The sequence below is a fragment of the Triturus cristatus genome, chromosome 5_1 (assembly GCF_964204655.1).
Source record: "Triturus cristatus chromosome 5_1, aTriCri1.1, whole genome shotgun sequence".
Lineage (NCBI taxonomy): Eukaryota > Metazoa > Chordata > Amphibia > Caudata > Salamandridae > Triturus > Triturus cristatus.
Window position 1 is genome coordinate 142393696 of NC_140587.1, and position 15462 is coordinate 142409157.

The 15462-nt window shown below is 47.6% G+C and overlaps 1 long non-coding RNA gene across 1 annotated transcript in view; it reads left to right on the forward strand.

Moving 5' to 3' along the window:
* Positions 1–15462, forward strand: part of LOC146830423 (uncharacterized) — a 93515-nt gene that overhangs the window by 40908 nt on the left and 37145 nt on the right. Inside the window, exon 2 of the long non-coding RNA XR_014961424.1 lies at positions 11130–11224. This is a non-coding gene — a long non-coding RNA (uncharacterized LOC146830423). The remainder of the gene's footprint in view (positions 1–11129; positions 11225–15462) is intronic.

The following is a 15462-nucleotide window of genomic DNA, read 5'->3' on the forward strand; positions in this document are numbered from 1 at the left end:
AGCCATTGAAGGGTGATATGAGAAGAGAGTGATGCTCTGAAGAGTGAGTGAGGCTCCATTGAAGGGTGGTATGAGCAGTTGGTGAGGCTCAATTGTAGGATGGTATGAGGAGTGAGTGAGGCTCCATTTAAGTGTGGTATGAGGAGTGAGTGTGGTTGCTTTGAAGGGTGGTACGAGGAGTGAGGCTCCATTGAAGGTTGACGTGAGTTGAGGAGTGGGTGAGGCTCTATTGAAGGTTGATGTGAGTAATGTGTGACGTGCCACTGAAGGGTGATGTAGGGAATGAGCGAGGCTCCTTTGCAGGATTTTTAGCCAGATATGTGAGGAATGAGTGAGGCCGGCGCCAGTTCAGCGTGCGAGCGAGGCCTGTGTATTCAGCGATGCGAAAGTGGCAGATGCAGGCATGAGTAACGCTGCCGGGTGCCGCCTGCACTTGCGCCGGGATGTTTTGCAGGTAAGTCAGACACCTGAGACGAGCTGACTCATGGAGTGAAATGAACACCGTGGGCGGGGCTGACACGCCCCTCTTTTCATCTGCGGTCCCCTCAGCCTCTCCCTCCACTCCTGGCGGCGAGGCCTGTGCGGCGCCCTGCTCTGTGAGGCCTCAGCCAGCCGTGCTCCTCGAGGCCCTCAGCCGTGAGCTAGGAATGCCTCAGCCCTGGAGGGGCCTCGGCCACAGTCTATGTGAGGGCCTCTGACCTACCCCGCGAGGGTTCCAGTCACCCTCAGCCCCAGTCTATGAGGGCCTCAGCCCCAGTCTATGAGGGCCTCTGACCTACCCCGCGAGGGCTCCAGTCACCCTCAGCCCCAGTCTATGAGGGCCTCAGCCCCAGTCTATGAGGGCCTCTGGCCTACCCAGCAAGGGCTCCAGTCACCCTCAGCCCCAGTCTATGAGGGCCTCCGACCTACCCCGCGAGGGCTCCAGTCACCCTCAGCCCCAGTCTATGAGGGCCTCAGCCCCAGTCTATGAGGGCCTCTGGCCTACCCAGCGAGGGTTCCAGTCACCCTCGGCCCCAGTCTATGAGGGCCTCAGCCCCAGTCTATGAGGGCCTCTGGCCTACCCCGCGAGGACTCCAGTCACCCTCAGCCCCAGTCTATGAGGGCCTCAGCCCCAGTCTATGAGGGTCTCTGGCCTATCCAGCGAGGGCTCCAGTCACCCTCAGCCCCAGTCTATGAGGGCCTCTGGCCTACCCCGCGAGGACTCCAGTCACCCTCAGCCCCAGTCTATGAGGGCCTCTAGCCTACCCCGCGAGGGCTCCAGTCACCCAAAGCCCCAGTCTATGAGGGCCTCTGCCCTAGGCTATGAGGGTCTCTGCCCCAGTCTATGAGAGCCTCAGCCCCAGTCTATGAGGGCTGAGGGCCTACCCCGCGAGGGCTCCAGTCACCCTCAGCCCCAGTCTATGATGGCCTCGGCCCTAGTCTATGAGGGTCTCAGCCCCAGCCCCAGTCTATGAGGGCTGGGGCTCATAGACTGGGGCCCAGTCTATGAGGGCATCCACCCCAGTCTATGAGGGCCTAAACCCCAGTCTCTGTGGGACTCTATCCTGCTCTATGAGGGCCTCAGCCCCAGTCTATGAGGGCCTCTACCCTGATCTATGAGGGCCTCAGCCCCAGTCTATGAGGGCCTCTGACCTACCCCGTGAGGGCCTCAGTCACCCTCAGCCATGACCTATGATCACCTCCACTTTGCTCTTTGAGGGCCTCAGCCCTGGTCTATGAGTGTCCTTTCCTTCGATGTGAATACCTCTGCCCAAGCCTGTGAGGGCCTCTGCCCCGGTCTGTGTGTCCCTCAGTCTGCCCTGGTCTATGAGGGCCTTTGCCCTGCTCCATAAGGGCCTAAGCCCTGGTCTGTTAAGCCTCAGTCCTGGTCTATGAGGGTCCCTGCCCACCCCTGTGAGGTCATCAGCCTGAATCTATGAAGGCCTTTGCCTGGCTCTGTGAGGGTCTCTGCACTGGCCTCAGCCAACCCTAGTTGTGAGGGCGTTTGGCCTGCTCTGTGTAGGCGTCCGCTCTACTCTGTAAGGGCCTCAGCCAACCCCAGGGTCCGACTGGGACACAAAATAGGTCTGGGCACCAAAAGGGGCCCCCATTAGGGAACCGGAGAGCTAAAAAAAAAAAAAAGTGCCACATCTGCAAATAAGTCCGGTTATGAACTTGTGAGGGCATGCTGTGGATGTGTTTGGCAGGGTATGGGATACTGCCTGCATTTCTCCCTGCTGCAGGTACATTGTGTGGTAATATCAGGGAAATTAACAGTAAAACCTGGCCCACTAGACCATAAAAAAAGGCCCTAAAACAGTCACAAAACCGGCCTACACACTGACCTACCAGACCAGCTCTTCGGGCACTGCAAGACTGTCCTGTAGGCCCGTCCGACCCTTGCCAACCATGGCCTATGAGGGCCCAGCTGCGAGCTGCTCTGTGAGGGCCTCAGTCTCTGCCTTGTGAGGGCCTCGGTCTCTGCTCTGTGAGGGCCTCGGTCTCTGCTCTGTGAGGGCCTCAGTCTGCTCTGTGAGGGCCTCAACCTCTACTCTGTGAGGGCCTCAGTCTCTGCTCTGTGAGGGCCTTTGTTCTGCTCTATGGGGGCCTTTGTTCTGCTCTGTGAGTGCCTTTGTTCTGCTCTATGGGGGCCTAATTCACCCCTGGATTAGGAGGGCCTAGCTGCGCCTTGTTCTGTGAGGGCCTCTGCCCTGGTGGAGAGACTGCCATCAGCCCCAGTCTCTCCAGCCTCTGACCTATCCTGCGGGGGCCTCTGCTCTGTAGGGGCCTCAGTCAGCCCTGGTCTATGTGGGCCCAGCTGTGCCCTTGCTTTGTGAGGGTCTCGGTGTCTGCTCTGTGGAGGCCTCTGCCCTAGAAGCCTCAGTGAGCCCTTGTCTATGTCCGCCTAGCTGCGCCCTTCTATGTGAGGGTCTCAGTGTCTGCTTTTTGTGGACCTCAGACAGCCATTGATTGTATAATATCGGCATAGCTGCGCCCACCTATGTGAAGGCCTCTCCCTGTAGGGGCCTCAGTCATCCCTGGTCTATGAGGGCGCGCGCAGTTGTGCCCAGCTGTGTGAGATGAGGGCTGTTGTGCCCAGCTGTGTGAGATGAGGGCACGCACAGTTGTGCCCAGCTGTGTGAGATGAGGGCCGCTGTGCCCAGCTGTGTGAGGTGAAGACCGCTGTTCCCAGCTGTGTGAGATGAGGACCGCTGTTCTCAGCTGTGTGAGATGAGGGCCGCTGTGCCCAGCTGTGTGAGATGAGGGCCGCTGTGCCCAGCTGTGTGAGGTGAGGGCCGCTGTGCCCAGCTGTGTGAGGTGAGGGCTGCCGTGCCCAGCTGTGTAAGATGAGGGCCGCTGTGCCCAGCTGTGTGAGGTGAGGACCGCTGTTCCCAGCTGTGTGAGGTGAGGACCGCTGTTCCCAGCTGTGTGAGGTGTGGGCCGCTGTGCCCAGCTGTGTGAGGTGAGGGCCGCGGTGCCCAGCTGTGTGAGATGAGGGCACGCACAGTTGTGCCCAGCTGTGTGAGATGAGGGCCGCTGTGCCCAGCTGTGTGAGGTGAGGGCCGCTGTGCCCAGCTGTGTGAGGTGAGGGCCGCTGTGCCCAGCTGTGTGAGATGAGGGCCGCTGTGCCCAGCTGTGTGAGGTGAGGACCGCTGTTCCCAGCTGTGTGAGATGAGGGCCGCTGTGCCCAGCTGTGTGAGGTGTGGGCCGCTGTGCTCTGCTGTGTGAGGTGAGGGCCGCTGTGCCCTGCTATGTGAGGTGAGGGCCGCTGTGCCCAGCTGTGTGAGGTCTGGGCCGCTGTGCCCTGCTGTGTGAGCTCACTCTGCTCTACCTGCTCTGCCAGGGCCTCGTTTGCCCCGCCTCCTGCAGGCAGCAGAGGGTTAAATGTGACACGGCGGGTGCGGCCTTCCCGCCCCTCTCATGAAGGCACTTTGTTATTAAACATGGCAACGGCCCCGAGGCCCGCGCGCAGGGTGTGGTCATAGGAAGACGGCTGAGCCAGAAGTGCAGGTGCCGGAGGGCGAGAGGTGAGCCGAGGGGGCGGGGCGGGGCGGGAGGATGGGCGGCAGGCATTGCCAATGGGAGAGCACCTGGCCGCCCAGGCAATGTCTAGGCTCATTCCTACCCAGGAGAACACAGTTCACAGCTGCCCGAGCCTGCTGCCATCGGGAGGGTGGGAAACGGGGGCAAGAGACTGGGAACAGTGCAGACCCCTGGAAGCCATGCATTAATAATCAACCAGCGATAGATAATAGAATGTACACCCTGCTCGCATGGGAGCGGATTTACGATCTGTTTTGAATGCACAATACAACGCAGCACACGCTCCTGTAAACCTGCAACAATGACTGGTTTCCAGGAGAGCTGCTAGACAAGTTTTGTGAATTCCTAATTAAGTCTAGGTAGGCTCAGTACCGCATGTGTAACTGAACACAGTCCACACCTGCTCATGCGAAAAAGTCTTTAGTGTCATGGATTATTTTTTTTCTTTCTGTGGAGAAATCCATTCTCTTCCCCTGGAGGAGGATTCACCAAGGTGTAATATTAAACCACCCTGGCGTAATATTCATGATGGATAACCCACGTTTTGTGAATTCCTTATTTCTATGTAGGCTCAGTCAGTACCGCATGCGTAACTGAGCACAGCCCACGCCTGCTCATGCGAAAATGTCTTTAGTCTAATGGATTTTTTTTTCCCCACAGGGAAAATATTTTCCTTGTAAAGAAATCCATTTTTTTCCTCTGTGAGAGGAGTTACCAATGTGTAATATTAAGCAATCCTGGCGTAGTATCAGTGATAGACAACTACCTTTACGGGTGCAAATTCACTTTTTGAGAATGGCAAAGTGATTTGCACACGGACGTTGGATAGATGTGTACATGGCTTCCTGGATCAGGCCCTGACAGGTGGTATTCATGTTTAACCTCAGTGCAGGTGTGTGCGCCTTGACTAGACTGAGACCCCTGGTCCCCCAATCACTGGCTCTGCATGGAACCCTCAACAACGCATCCCCACCTCGCTGAGGACAAGCAGAGTCATACTGCATAAAGGCTGGTACAGAGAGCCATATATCATATCATATCCACTTAATTTAATAGTAATATCACAGAATTTGTGTTCCACCCTGGTGGACCAGCACCTATAGAGTTTGTAAAAGCGAGCGTAGAATTTCCTAATGATAGTGGCGTGACTACTTAAAAATTATGCACTAGTATATGAATGACAATATTTCATTTCATAGCACACAACATCAACTATCTCCTCCACACCAGCCTTTGCAACGCTTATGTGTATTTCTTGGATGTCACAGCCTTTGCTCACTCTCTGGTCTACCACTACATTCTGAACCTTGTACTTATATATTCGTCAATCTGGCATCATCATTTTTTAAGTGGTTGCTTAGTATGTTTCTAAGCACTCCCAGTGTTGGCAGCTAAAGCATCTGAGGCATAGCAATCACACAATGTGCTCTACAAGTGAGCCAGGAATAGAACACAGGTTGTCCTGCTTCCACTTTATCCCATGGACACACCTTCCATCCATGGGCCTCGTTTCCAGTGCTTCTGTGATGACGAGATCAGTGGTAATTACGTAGGTCTGGTGTCAGTCACCTGTTGTCCAATAGCAGGTGGGGTGTTGTGGGTGAAGTGCAGAATTACTGATTATCTCTGTATTTCCTCATTTCTCAGGGGACCCTTAGGGTCCCACACATAATATTCAGTAACTCTGCTCCCTTGGAGTTGATTCCCCTGGTTTACTGGGTACCTCAGGGGCACGCTGAATGATATCCTATTGTAACTGTAATTGAATTTATATAGCGCTTGCTACCCCTGTCGAGGCGTCGAAGTGCTTTTCGGCGAGAAGTATGTTATTCTTCTTTCTTTATTCCTTTGGTTTTGCTTCAGACATCCAACACGTGTTTCGTCGCTTACAAATGGAAATCATCCGCAACTTTCTCAAGGCTATGTCCTTTTTGATAAAGACCTTTCTTTTGTGGTGAAGCAAGACCAAAAGAATAAAGAAAGAAAATAAGAATTGAAATAACTTGTGTATAATTTGTGCTTACATCATGCACTTAACGAATTGTTGATACCTATGACGTGTTCTGAGGATTTCTCTGACACTTAAGTAAGATACTATGTTATGTAATAAATTGTTTATATAACACACATCAAATATTTTCTTGGGGGGTCTTACCCAAAGGTGTATGAAGTGAAGTTTCAGGTTCGCTCAAGAGAGGCTTTCTTTGGTTGTGTCTGAGGACAGACTATGCCTTTATATTATGAGTGTTGTTGTGTTGCTATTTCCTCATTGTGGTGTTTCAGAATGTGGTGTGGTACTGCCAGGGCGTTAAATGAGCAGGTGCTCTCTGGTACTGAGTACCTGCACTTCTTTAATTTGAAAAAAAGAGTACCTGCGCTTGTCAGCATTGATGCAATACATTTAATGGGAGGGTGCAGGCACTTCTCAAGAGCAAACTCTAAATTGTGAGTACCTGAACGTCTGTATTTTCATGATGTGAAAGTTTACCATTTTACCATTGTCTTTGCAAGTATATTACAGCAGGGATGCAGCCTTCTGTCCCTTCACCTAACCCCTACCAGCTCTCTGGTGTAATCCATCCACTTGGGGTCTTCTCAGATCTCATACTAAACAGGATATTATTTCACTTTCCTAGTTGTTTGTAGAGTACTTGTGTATGTCTATATAGTGTGTAGTTGTGTATGTTCAGCCTCTTGTCATGCTCCTCGCCTGACAATCTCTACAGTACTAGAAGATTGGTTTAGTTGTGTTGTCTAGGCTGGTCACAAGTGGTAACACTCCACGTGTACAACTACATCTTCTACGTACTACATTTATAGAGCACCTAATGTTGTAGGGTCTCTCGGTCTCTGGTGTAATTTATCAGGGCCCGTGCCCAAGTTCCTTTACCTCCTGGTTGCTGGGTTTGTTCCTTGCTCACACAAGGAGATGATGGGCAGAAACCTTTCAGACACTCACCTCCAGTCACTATTAGATCTGGGTTGAACCCATCATTGTTCTTAACTCACTTCACCATCCCAGTTTAGACCCAGCCACATGCAAATCAGTCTGACCCTATATATCATGGGAACATTCCAGCCCAAATTGCCTAGCCAGGTCTTTCCTGGACCAGAAACAGGCATGCTGGTATCGGTTTCGGGGTATTGCCCCTCATAAGCCAGGCTAGCTTGAATCTAGTGGCAAAGTGAGCAAGGGACCCACGTCTGGGCATACCCTGCCCAGGGCGAACAAAGTAAATACAAAGGAGATGATGGATGGAGCGCTGAAACTTTTCTGACACTCACCCCCAGTCACAGATCTGGGTTGAATCCATCATCATTATTTAGCTCACTTCGCCACCCCAGTTCAGACCTAACCATATGGAAATCAGTCTTGACCCTGTTCCTCATGGGAACAGTCCAGCGCCGAACCGCCTGCCTCAGATGGCACGAAATCTTCTGTGTCTTGCCATTAGTTTTCCCATGGGCAACCTTCCTGACTGCATGGAGCTTGATGGTCTGCCTTAGATCACACGCTTTACGACATTTTCTATTTGACATGCCACCAGTTTCAAGTCCCTCGGGTAGCTTCCCTGACTACAAAGCCGCACTGATAGCAGAGTGTTTCTACTCTCCCTTTGAACGTCCTATGGGGTCCTGAAGCAATGAGAGTTGATTGGCTTTAGATTCCATGTTAATGGCCGCAACCATGCGAGAATCCATTAATTTAAATGCATGGCTGGTCCTGCAAATTGCAGTTTTTGCCTGCCGTTTTAATACAAACACTTTGGACAGCTCTGGTCCCATTATAGTGCCATGCAATATGTTTACATAGAGGATCACGCATCGCTTTTATTCATTTAAGTTTATTGTGACTATACATTTTGATACTCATACCCTTGCATTACTATGGGTACCACCAATACATTGTTCCATCTCCTCTCACTACTGGAGTCAACTGTTTACACTGTGCTGCTTTACACTGAGGTTGTATTACAATGGAGTTCCCACATGTCCTTCTGTTTATAGGACTTAGATGCCCCCTCGAGCTTGTGCCAAGGTTAAGGTGATACTGATTACCTGACATTGCGGGTAAGCTTGAACTGTATACATACATATCATGGTTTCACTTACTGATGATGTGATGGATGACAATTTTCCATCCCATACTATGCCCACAATGACTCTTGTTTGAAAATCATGTTGTGTCTTTGGAGTGAGTGCAATGGTTTAATTGTACATGATATTTTGGCACATTGTCTCTTTCAGGAAATACACCTAACAGTGAATCCTTGGCTAAGTAATGATCCACTCCACCCACTGGTTTTGTATATCATTTCTTTATGGTTTAGTATATTTGTGAGATGAGCCATACTACCCATCTTTCACTTTGGTCCTGAAGAAAGCCGCCACACCTCTGCAGAGGGTATAAGGCTGAAACATGTCGACCCTCACTGGTCTATGACAGGTTGAATACCCTCCTGTTATAGGTCTGCTTTTAATCCTGACCTTCGGACGCCCCAAAAAAGTTACTGGCGTACCTTGGAGTTGGTTTTATTTCACACACACTTTATTTCTTTTCTACTCCTTACCACACTCAGCTTATCCACAGGTTCAAAGGTTTTAAGATACCTCTTTTTCACATTTAAAACATCCCTGAGCTCCTCCCTCTCAGAGAGGGGGTTGTAGGCCGCATTGCGACCAGGTTCGCAATGCGAGGAGGATACCCTATAATGAAGCATGCCACGTACGGGTGGGTCAGGGAAACCGTCCTGTAGAAGGGACACACCAGCACTCCTCCATTTCACTCAGACCCAGGGGCCTTATTCGTGGTTGTTAGGTAATCTTTTTATAACATAGAACAATGGTGTGTTGTCCTTGTGTTAGAAGCATCTGGGGGAAATACCAGAAGCTACTCAGATGATCTTGTTTTATTTTTTTCAGTGCTAGTGTGTTTCCTACTGAAACTGGCAATTCCAAGAATTGGATGAGGTGTGCTCACTCGCGTAATGTGACATGCTTCATCATAGCAAACACAAAGAGATGATGGCCGGAGTGCTGAAACTTTTCAAACACTCAACCCCAATCACAGATCTGGGTTGAATCCATCATCATTCTTTAGCTCACTTTGCCACCCCAGTTCAGACACAGCTATATGCAAATCAGTCTGACCCTGTGCCTCATGGGAGCAGTCCAGACCGAACTGCCAAGCCAGGTCCTCCCTGGACAGGAAACAAGCATCCTGGGACCGGTATCGGGTTAACAGCCCTCTTCAGCCAGGCTAGCTTGAATCCAGTGGCAAAGTGAGCAAGGGACCCACGTCTGGGCATACCCTGCCAACTTAGGGCGCACAAAGCGATACCAAAGGGGATGATGAACGGAGCGCTAGAGCAAATCAAACACTCACCCCCAGGCAACTGATCTGGGTTTAATCCATCATCATTCTTTAGCTCACTCCACCACCCCAGTTCAGACATGGCCATATGCAAATCAGTCTGACCCTGTGCCTCATGGGAACAGTCCAGCCCGAACTGCCAAGCCATGTCTTCCCTGGACCGGAAAAAAGCCTCCTGGGACCGGTTTCGGGTTCATAACCCCCGTCAGCCAGGCTAGCTTGACTCCAGTGGCAAAGTGAGCAAGGGACCCACGTCTGGGCATACCCTGCCAATGCTTCATCATAGGCCACCTTGCCCCACCCTGGTAAGGGGAAACTACCAGGGCGGACCCGACCTTGGATTGGGCTATCTCGAGGCAGTTCTTAGATATCATTTTTTTCATGGAACATGTAACCAGTAGAACATGGAACCAGTTATTAAACTAAAACTTCCTCATGGTATATACACCACAAAAGTATCCAGTTATTAAAGTGGTACCTTGGGTATCGTTAAAAAGTACTGTTAGGTAACAGCAGAGTATAGGTGTGGATACTATGTTCCTTGCATACCACTGGGATCAACCGACATGTTTCTTCCCTTTACTAAAAGCCTAACTGGTCTTGAGCATTCATCAGGGTTCATATTTACCTTCCTGACCCTACTTTAAAGTGAAGTAAATCATTTGTTAATAAAAACAGAGGGGACCTACCTCTCTGTATTTGATACCTTTAGTAAGGGAGATAAAAAAGGGATATATTGCAATAGCCTAGAAAATATCAGGCATATTTCTGGTGTAATTTGACTGGTCCTCTTGTCCCCACTCCCAGCATATTGTCTGGCTGTAGCGGCTTTCATTAAAACAAGACAAGTATATACATTTATTTTTACAAACATAAAACCACAATGGCACATGTGGGGCAAAAGCAAAAACACACAAGTGACAAAGACACAGGTGAGAAAAAGGAAGGAACCAATGCTTTCTTAGAGTATCTCTGTGCACATATACCTAGTCACTGGGGGCGTTTTGCCTCATGGTCCGTTGAGGAGGGCACCTCCTTTAGTCACACAGTGAAATAATGTTGCAAAGTAACATAGAAATAGGTTCAAAAGTAAATCAGGTGTGTCAAGGTACCTGTTCCCAAGAGGGAAGGTTTGGCTACGATGTTGCTAAATGCACAAGAAAATATGTCCCCAATGTCGTTTGGGGTGCATTTTTATTACAGAAGAACAAGCTGCATGCCGACGAAGGTATTCAAGCCCTTCCATATGGGATTGCAATTGGTAAGCAAGCACCTTCATAGATAGGAAGGATTCAGGAGGGATTTGTGTACAGTAATTGAATGTACATGATCTGCATCGTCTTAGTCAGGTTGGTCTTAGATAAATATTGAGTAAATCCCTTAAGATGGAACGCAGAGATCCCTTTGAGACAACAAAAGCTCTGAATGTTGAGGAGGGACCTCGTCACTTTCTGTAAATCTTCTGGCTGCTTTGATGGTTTAAAGATAGGATGGGATCAACATAACGATAGCAGGCTAACAAGAGGAACATTTGAAGACAGATCTTGGGAGAAGTCAGTGTTATTAAATATTGCCAATTGTGAACACCGCTTGAGTGCCTACTCGTAGGCACATAAAGCCGAGAATAGTTATGAGATTTATAGATGGAGAGAAAATATCTGGACCAATTGACCAAGTAATCTTCTTTTCTTCTCTTTCCATTCCCTCTTTTCTTCGCCTTGATCCCCTTTAGTTCATCTCTACATATTAGGATCGAAACGGATCTTCAAGCATTGTGGTAACATAGAACACAGAAAGTGGACCGGCAGCTCCTGGATACCCTCATAGGTGATTAGCAGCGCTCTACAAATCCGAGTTGTTTGATTGATTGAAAGTGTATGTCTGGTGTTGCTTACTGGATACATTTATGAACCGTCACGCCATGCAAGGCACATGCCTTACCTGGATTCAGCTATGTTGTGTAATGTTTCACAGAGTTTACATGTGCAAGCATGACATTTACTTGGACCCTGATAGCTCTTGCATGCAGATACTTTTGGAGTTTTTTTGTTTGTTTGTTGCATATTTATATAGCGCGAACTCGACCCGAAGGTATTGGAGCGCTTTACAGAGCACCGTATTTACATTACACATTCAGGCACGGGGAGATTAAGTGATTTGCCCAGAATCACAGGATGTGGACGCGACCTCGAGGCTCGAACCCTGGTTTCCTGCACCAGAGGCGGCAGCAGCCGCGGTCGGTAGTAGGAGTAACTGCAGGGCTGTGACGTGGGGAGGGGGAGGGGCAGGGTGGGAGGTAGTAAACTATGGAGGTTTACAGGTAAGTTAACATATACATTAATAAAACTAATTTCGTTGCGTGCACAGCATCGCATTTGGGGATGCAGTGCACGCAACGAAATTCGTTTTATTAATTTATGTTAACTTACCTGTAAACCTCCGTAATCCATAGTTTACTACCCCCCACCCTGCCCCTTCCCCTCCCCACGTCACCGCCCTGCAGTTACTCCTACTACCGACCTCGGCTGGGCGGCAGCGCAGCCGACGGACCACATCCTCTCCCCAAGAGTTGGTGTTAGGGCAGACAGATCAGGCGCAGCATAGTGTGTGCTGATGGCTTTGGTTTTCTCTATGGTTCAGTTCACAAGGAAGGTGGCGTTTTCATCCTGCGGACCAAACCTATGTGGGCGTGAAGGGTTATAGAGCTGCTTGTCGCTGTGCAGTGTATCAGAGTGGTTATTTCTCAAGTATAGGTTTATTGATGAATCAGGTCTTCATCGGGATTTTTCATATTAAACTAGTGATCCCCAAATAAATGGAGATTGAAAAATATGTGAAATAGCACATGGAATGGTCTGAAGAAGTTTAGTGAGATGTCTCTGTATTTAATATATTCTAAATTAAAAACTGAGGAAGAGGAAGACAAACATTGGAATGTTGGGGCTCTGGGATTATGCCAGCCATTATATGCTCAGAGCTACTCCATTGTCGTCAGTGGAGCTCCCAATATTTAAATGTTCTAATATAGCCTTATAGCCTGCTGCCAAGGGCTATACTGGCTGCTAAAGGCCCTGAATCTGAGTTATAGGCCAGAGTCGCAGGCAAGGGCCAATGAAGAGGGAGAGGGCCTTTAACAACTGGTATAGCCTGAGGCGGGAGGTCTATAAGCCTATTAGAACATTCCACCCACTGAGCGTACAATGTTCTAAATTAAAAAGGGAGAAACATGACGCTCCGGGCTTATACCAGGCATTATGAGCCCCGAGCAACTTCATTGTCTTCAATAAAGCTCTCAACATTCCAATGTTCTAATTATTATTGCGCTCCGAGCACCCAGCTTCCACACATTGGGTGACACAAATTGTGTATGAACAGTAGAGCTATAAGCATGTGGCTCAGGATACAGTTTTGCAGGTGCAGACCTCCTGGGTGTCAGATCTTACATTCGATGGCTGTGGCAGGTTTGGGTCAGGTCTGGTTTAGGACTGGGGAAGTTCACACCTGTGCAAGGTTTCTACCTGCCATTCAAAGCAGCATCCATGAGCAAAGCCACTGGAATTATGTGGCAGAGGGTTACCAGATAAGGTGAATGGAGATGTCTAAATTTATTTGCACACAAAGTCAAATTGTGCAGTTAAGAACTTTGAATTATGCTGAATATTATGCTATTAAATTGAAAGTATTGCACACATTGTGTGGCAATATTATATAGCTATTATAACATCTGAATTGGACGATCCCTAAGGAATGCCTTTGCTATGGAAATGCACAGTTTTGTACCTTAAGAAACCTATGCATTTAAATATCACTGGATCACTGCAGGTCCTTTTCAAATGTTTTTGACCAACTAATAGCTTTGTTTTGAGTGGGTGTCAAGGGCCATTTTATTAACACTGACCTTCCCACCTCCCTGAGTAAACTAGGTATATATCAGACATACACACCGTTTCCTTCTATGTGCCTTCAAGTTCTCACACTCTGAGCCCTACCTCTGCTCTCTTGTGGAATCTTCTCAAAATCAGGAAAGTTAGACAAGAAGAACGCTCCTTTTGGTTTCAGGAAGCCCAGATCTGAAATTCTCCTCTTTAACCAAAATGCTCCTAGATAAATAATTCACCGTTTATAAAATCTTTGAAAACGTGGTTGTTTACACCATCAAGTAGTCAGTGTAGGCTTTTAGTAGTTTATTTTCCCGTTAGAAGAGAAGCATAGGGCACCAGGACATCGTCAGGGTATTTGCACGCTTCATGCATTGAAAAAAAAACATTGTACTCAACAGAAAACAAGCCTACATGTACTCACTACTTGCAATAAAATGTGTGCCTCAGTTATTTGGTGGATCAAAGTTGTGTTTTAAAAGATGGTGGGTTTGCCCTAGGGTCACCTAAGGGCCTTTGTAAACGAAACACCTCTTTAATGAACAAAACCGGCCTGAAGTGCAAAATAGTACAGTTTATCTTTATTTTTTAACATGGATCACAAAAGAAAACTTAATGATTTAAGACATTGGACCTTAGAAAGAGATGCAACATATAAAAGATTCCTCGAAATTTCTGTACACTCTTGACATAGCTGCTATTTTGAGAACATTGTCTGTGGTAAGTGCTTTTTTGAGAACAGTGTCCGTGACTTTGTGTGAATAATGAAACAAAACATTTTCTTGGCAAAAAAAGGAAACATTCTTTCCACCCTGTTTGAATTATATTTGGCTTTTTAAGGTTTGTGTTTCCAGTTGCAGACACAGGGTCAGTCCATCAATCCAGAATTGTACTTTATCTGGGTAAAAATGTTAATTATTTAAGCACCTGAATAAATCAATCCACAGCTGTGAGAGGACCAGTTAACTTTTAGAGAGTGGGGTGCATCCCCTGTAAAACTATTTTACTAACTTTGGATTCGTCTGAATTAGAAACAAAGTTCTTTTTTTAGTTAAAAATGAACACGTTCACAGCAGACGGTGGATTAAATAGTGAATCTTGCACAAGGATACTGACGCAGAGCAGGGCTCAGCTGCAAATTCACGTTTTCAGTGTGTTTAGCTCTGAACCCTCTGTCATAGCTTTAACCTTCTTGCATGAGTAAAGGGAGCCAGGGATCTCTGAAGGATGTCTGTGTTTGCACTGCATGTTAACTTTCTGCTGTTACTCACACTAGGTTTATTTTTCTCACATTTTTACCGCGGACCAGACATGTGAAGGGGACATGGCGACGTATAAGCATCGACATATGTAATATGGAATACAAAGTCTATAGTCCCCGGGCCCGATTCACAGAACTAACTTAAGACAAAATCCTAAACTTACTACCATTTTGGTATTCACAGAAGGCACTTACTCATTTTGGTATTCACAGAAGGCACTTACTCATTTCGGTATTCACAGAAGTTAGGAGTCCTAACTTTAGGACTCCTAAATGCCTTCTGTGACTACCGAAAGCCTTAAAATTAGGATTTTTCTCAGTTTAGTAGTAGTATAGTTAGGACTCCTAACTTTAGGACTCCCAAATGCCTTCAGTGAATACCGAAAGTCTTAAAATTAGGATTTTTCTCAATTTAGTAGTCCTAAGTCTAAATTTAGGACTACTAAATTGAGAAAAATCCTAATTTTAAGACTTTCGGTATTCACAGAAGGCATTTAGGAGTCCTAAAGTTAGGAGTCCTAACTATACTACTACTGAACTGCGAAAAATCCTAATTTTAAGACTTTCGGTATTCACAGAAGGCATTTAGGAGTCCTAAAGTTAGGACTCCTAACTTCTGTGAATACCGAAATGAGTAAGTGCCTTCTGTGAATACCAAAATGAGTAAGTGCCTTCTGTGAATACCAAAATGGTAGTAAGTTTAGGATTTTGTCTTAAGTTAGTTCTGTGAATCGGGCCCCCCGAATTTACAGAGCCTGTATTATTTCAGTCATCAGAATATGATGGTTGAAACTGAAAAACAATAGGAGGAGAGAGCATTAGGGGTACAGGAAGTAGGAGACGAAGGAGTCTCTGTTCAAGTAAAAATTACAAAGAAACTTAGAGAAGTGAGACTACAATAGAACTAATGGACATGAGTGAAAATA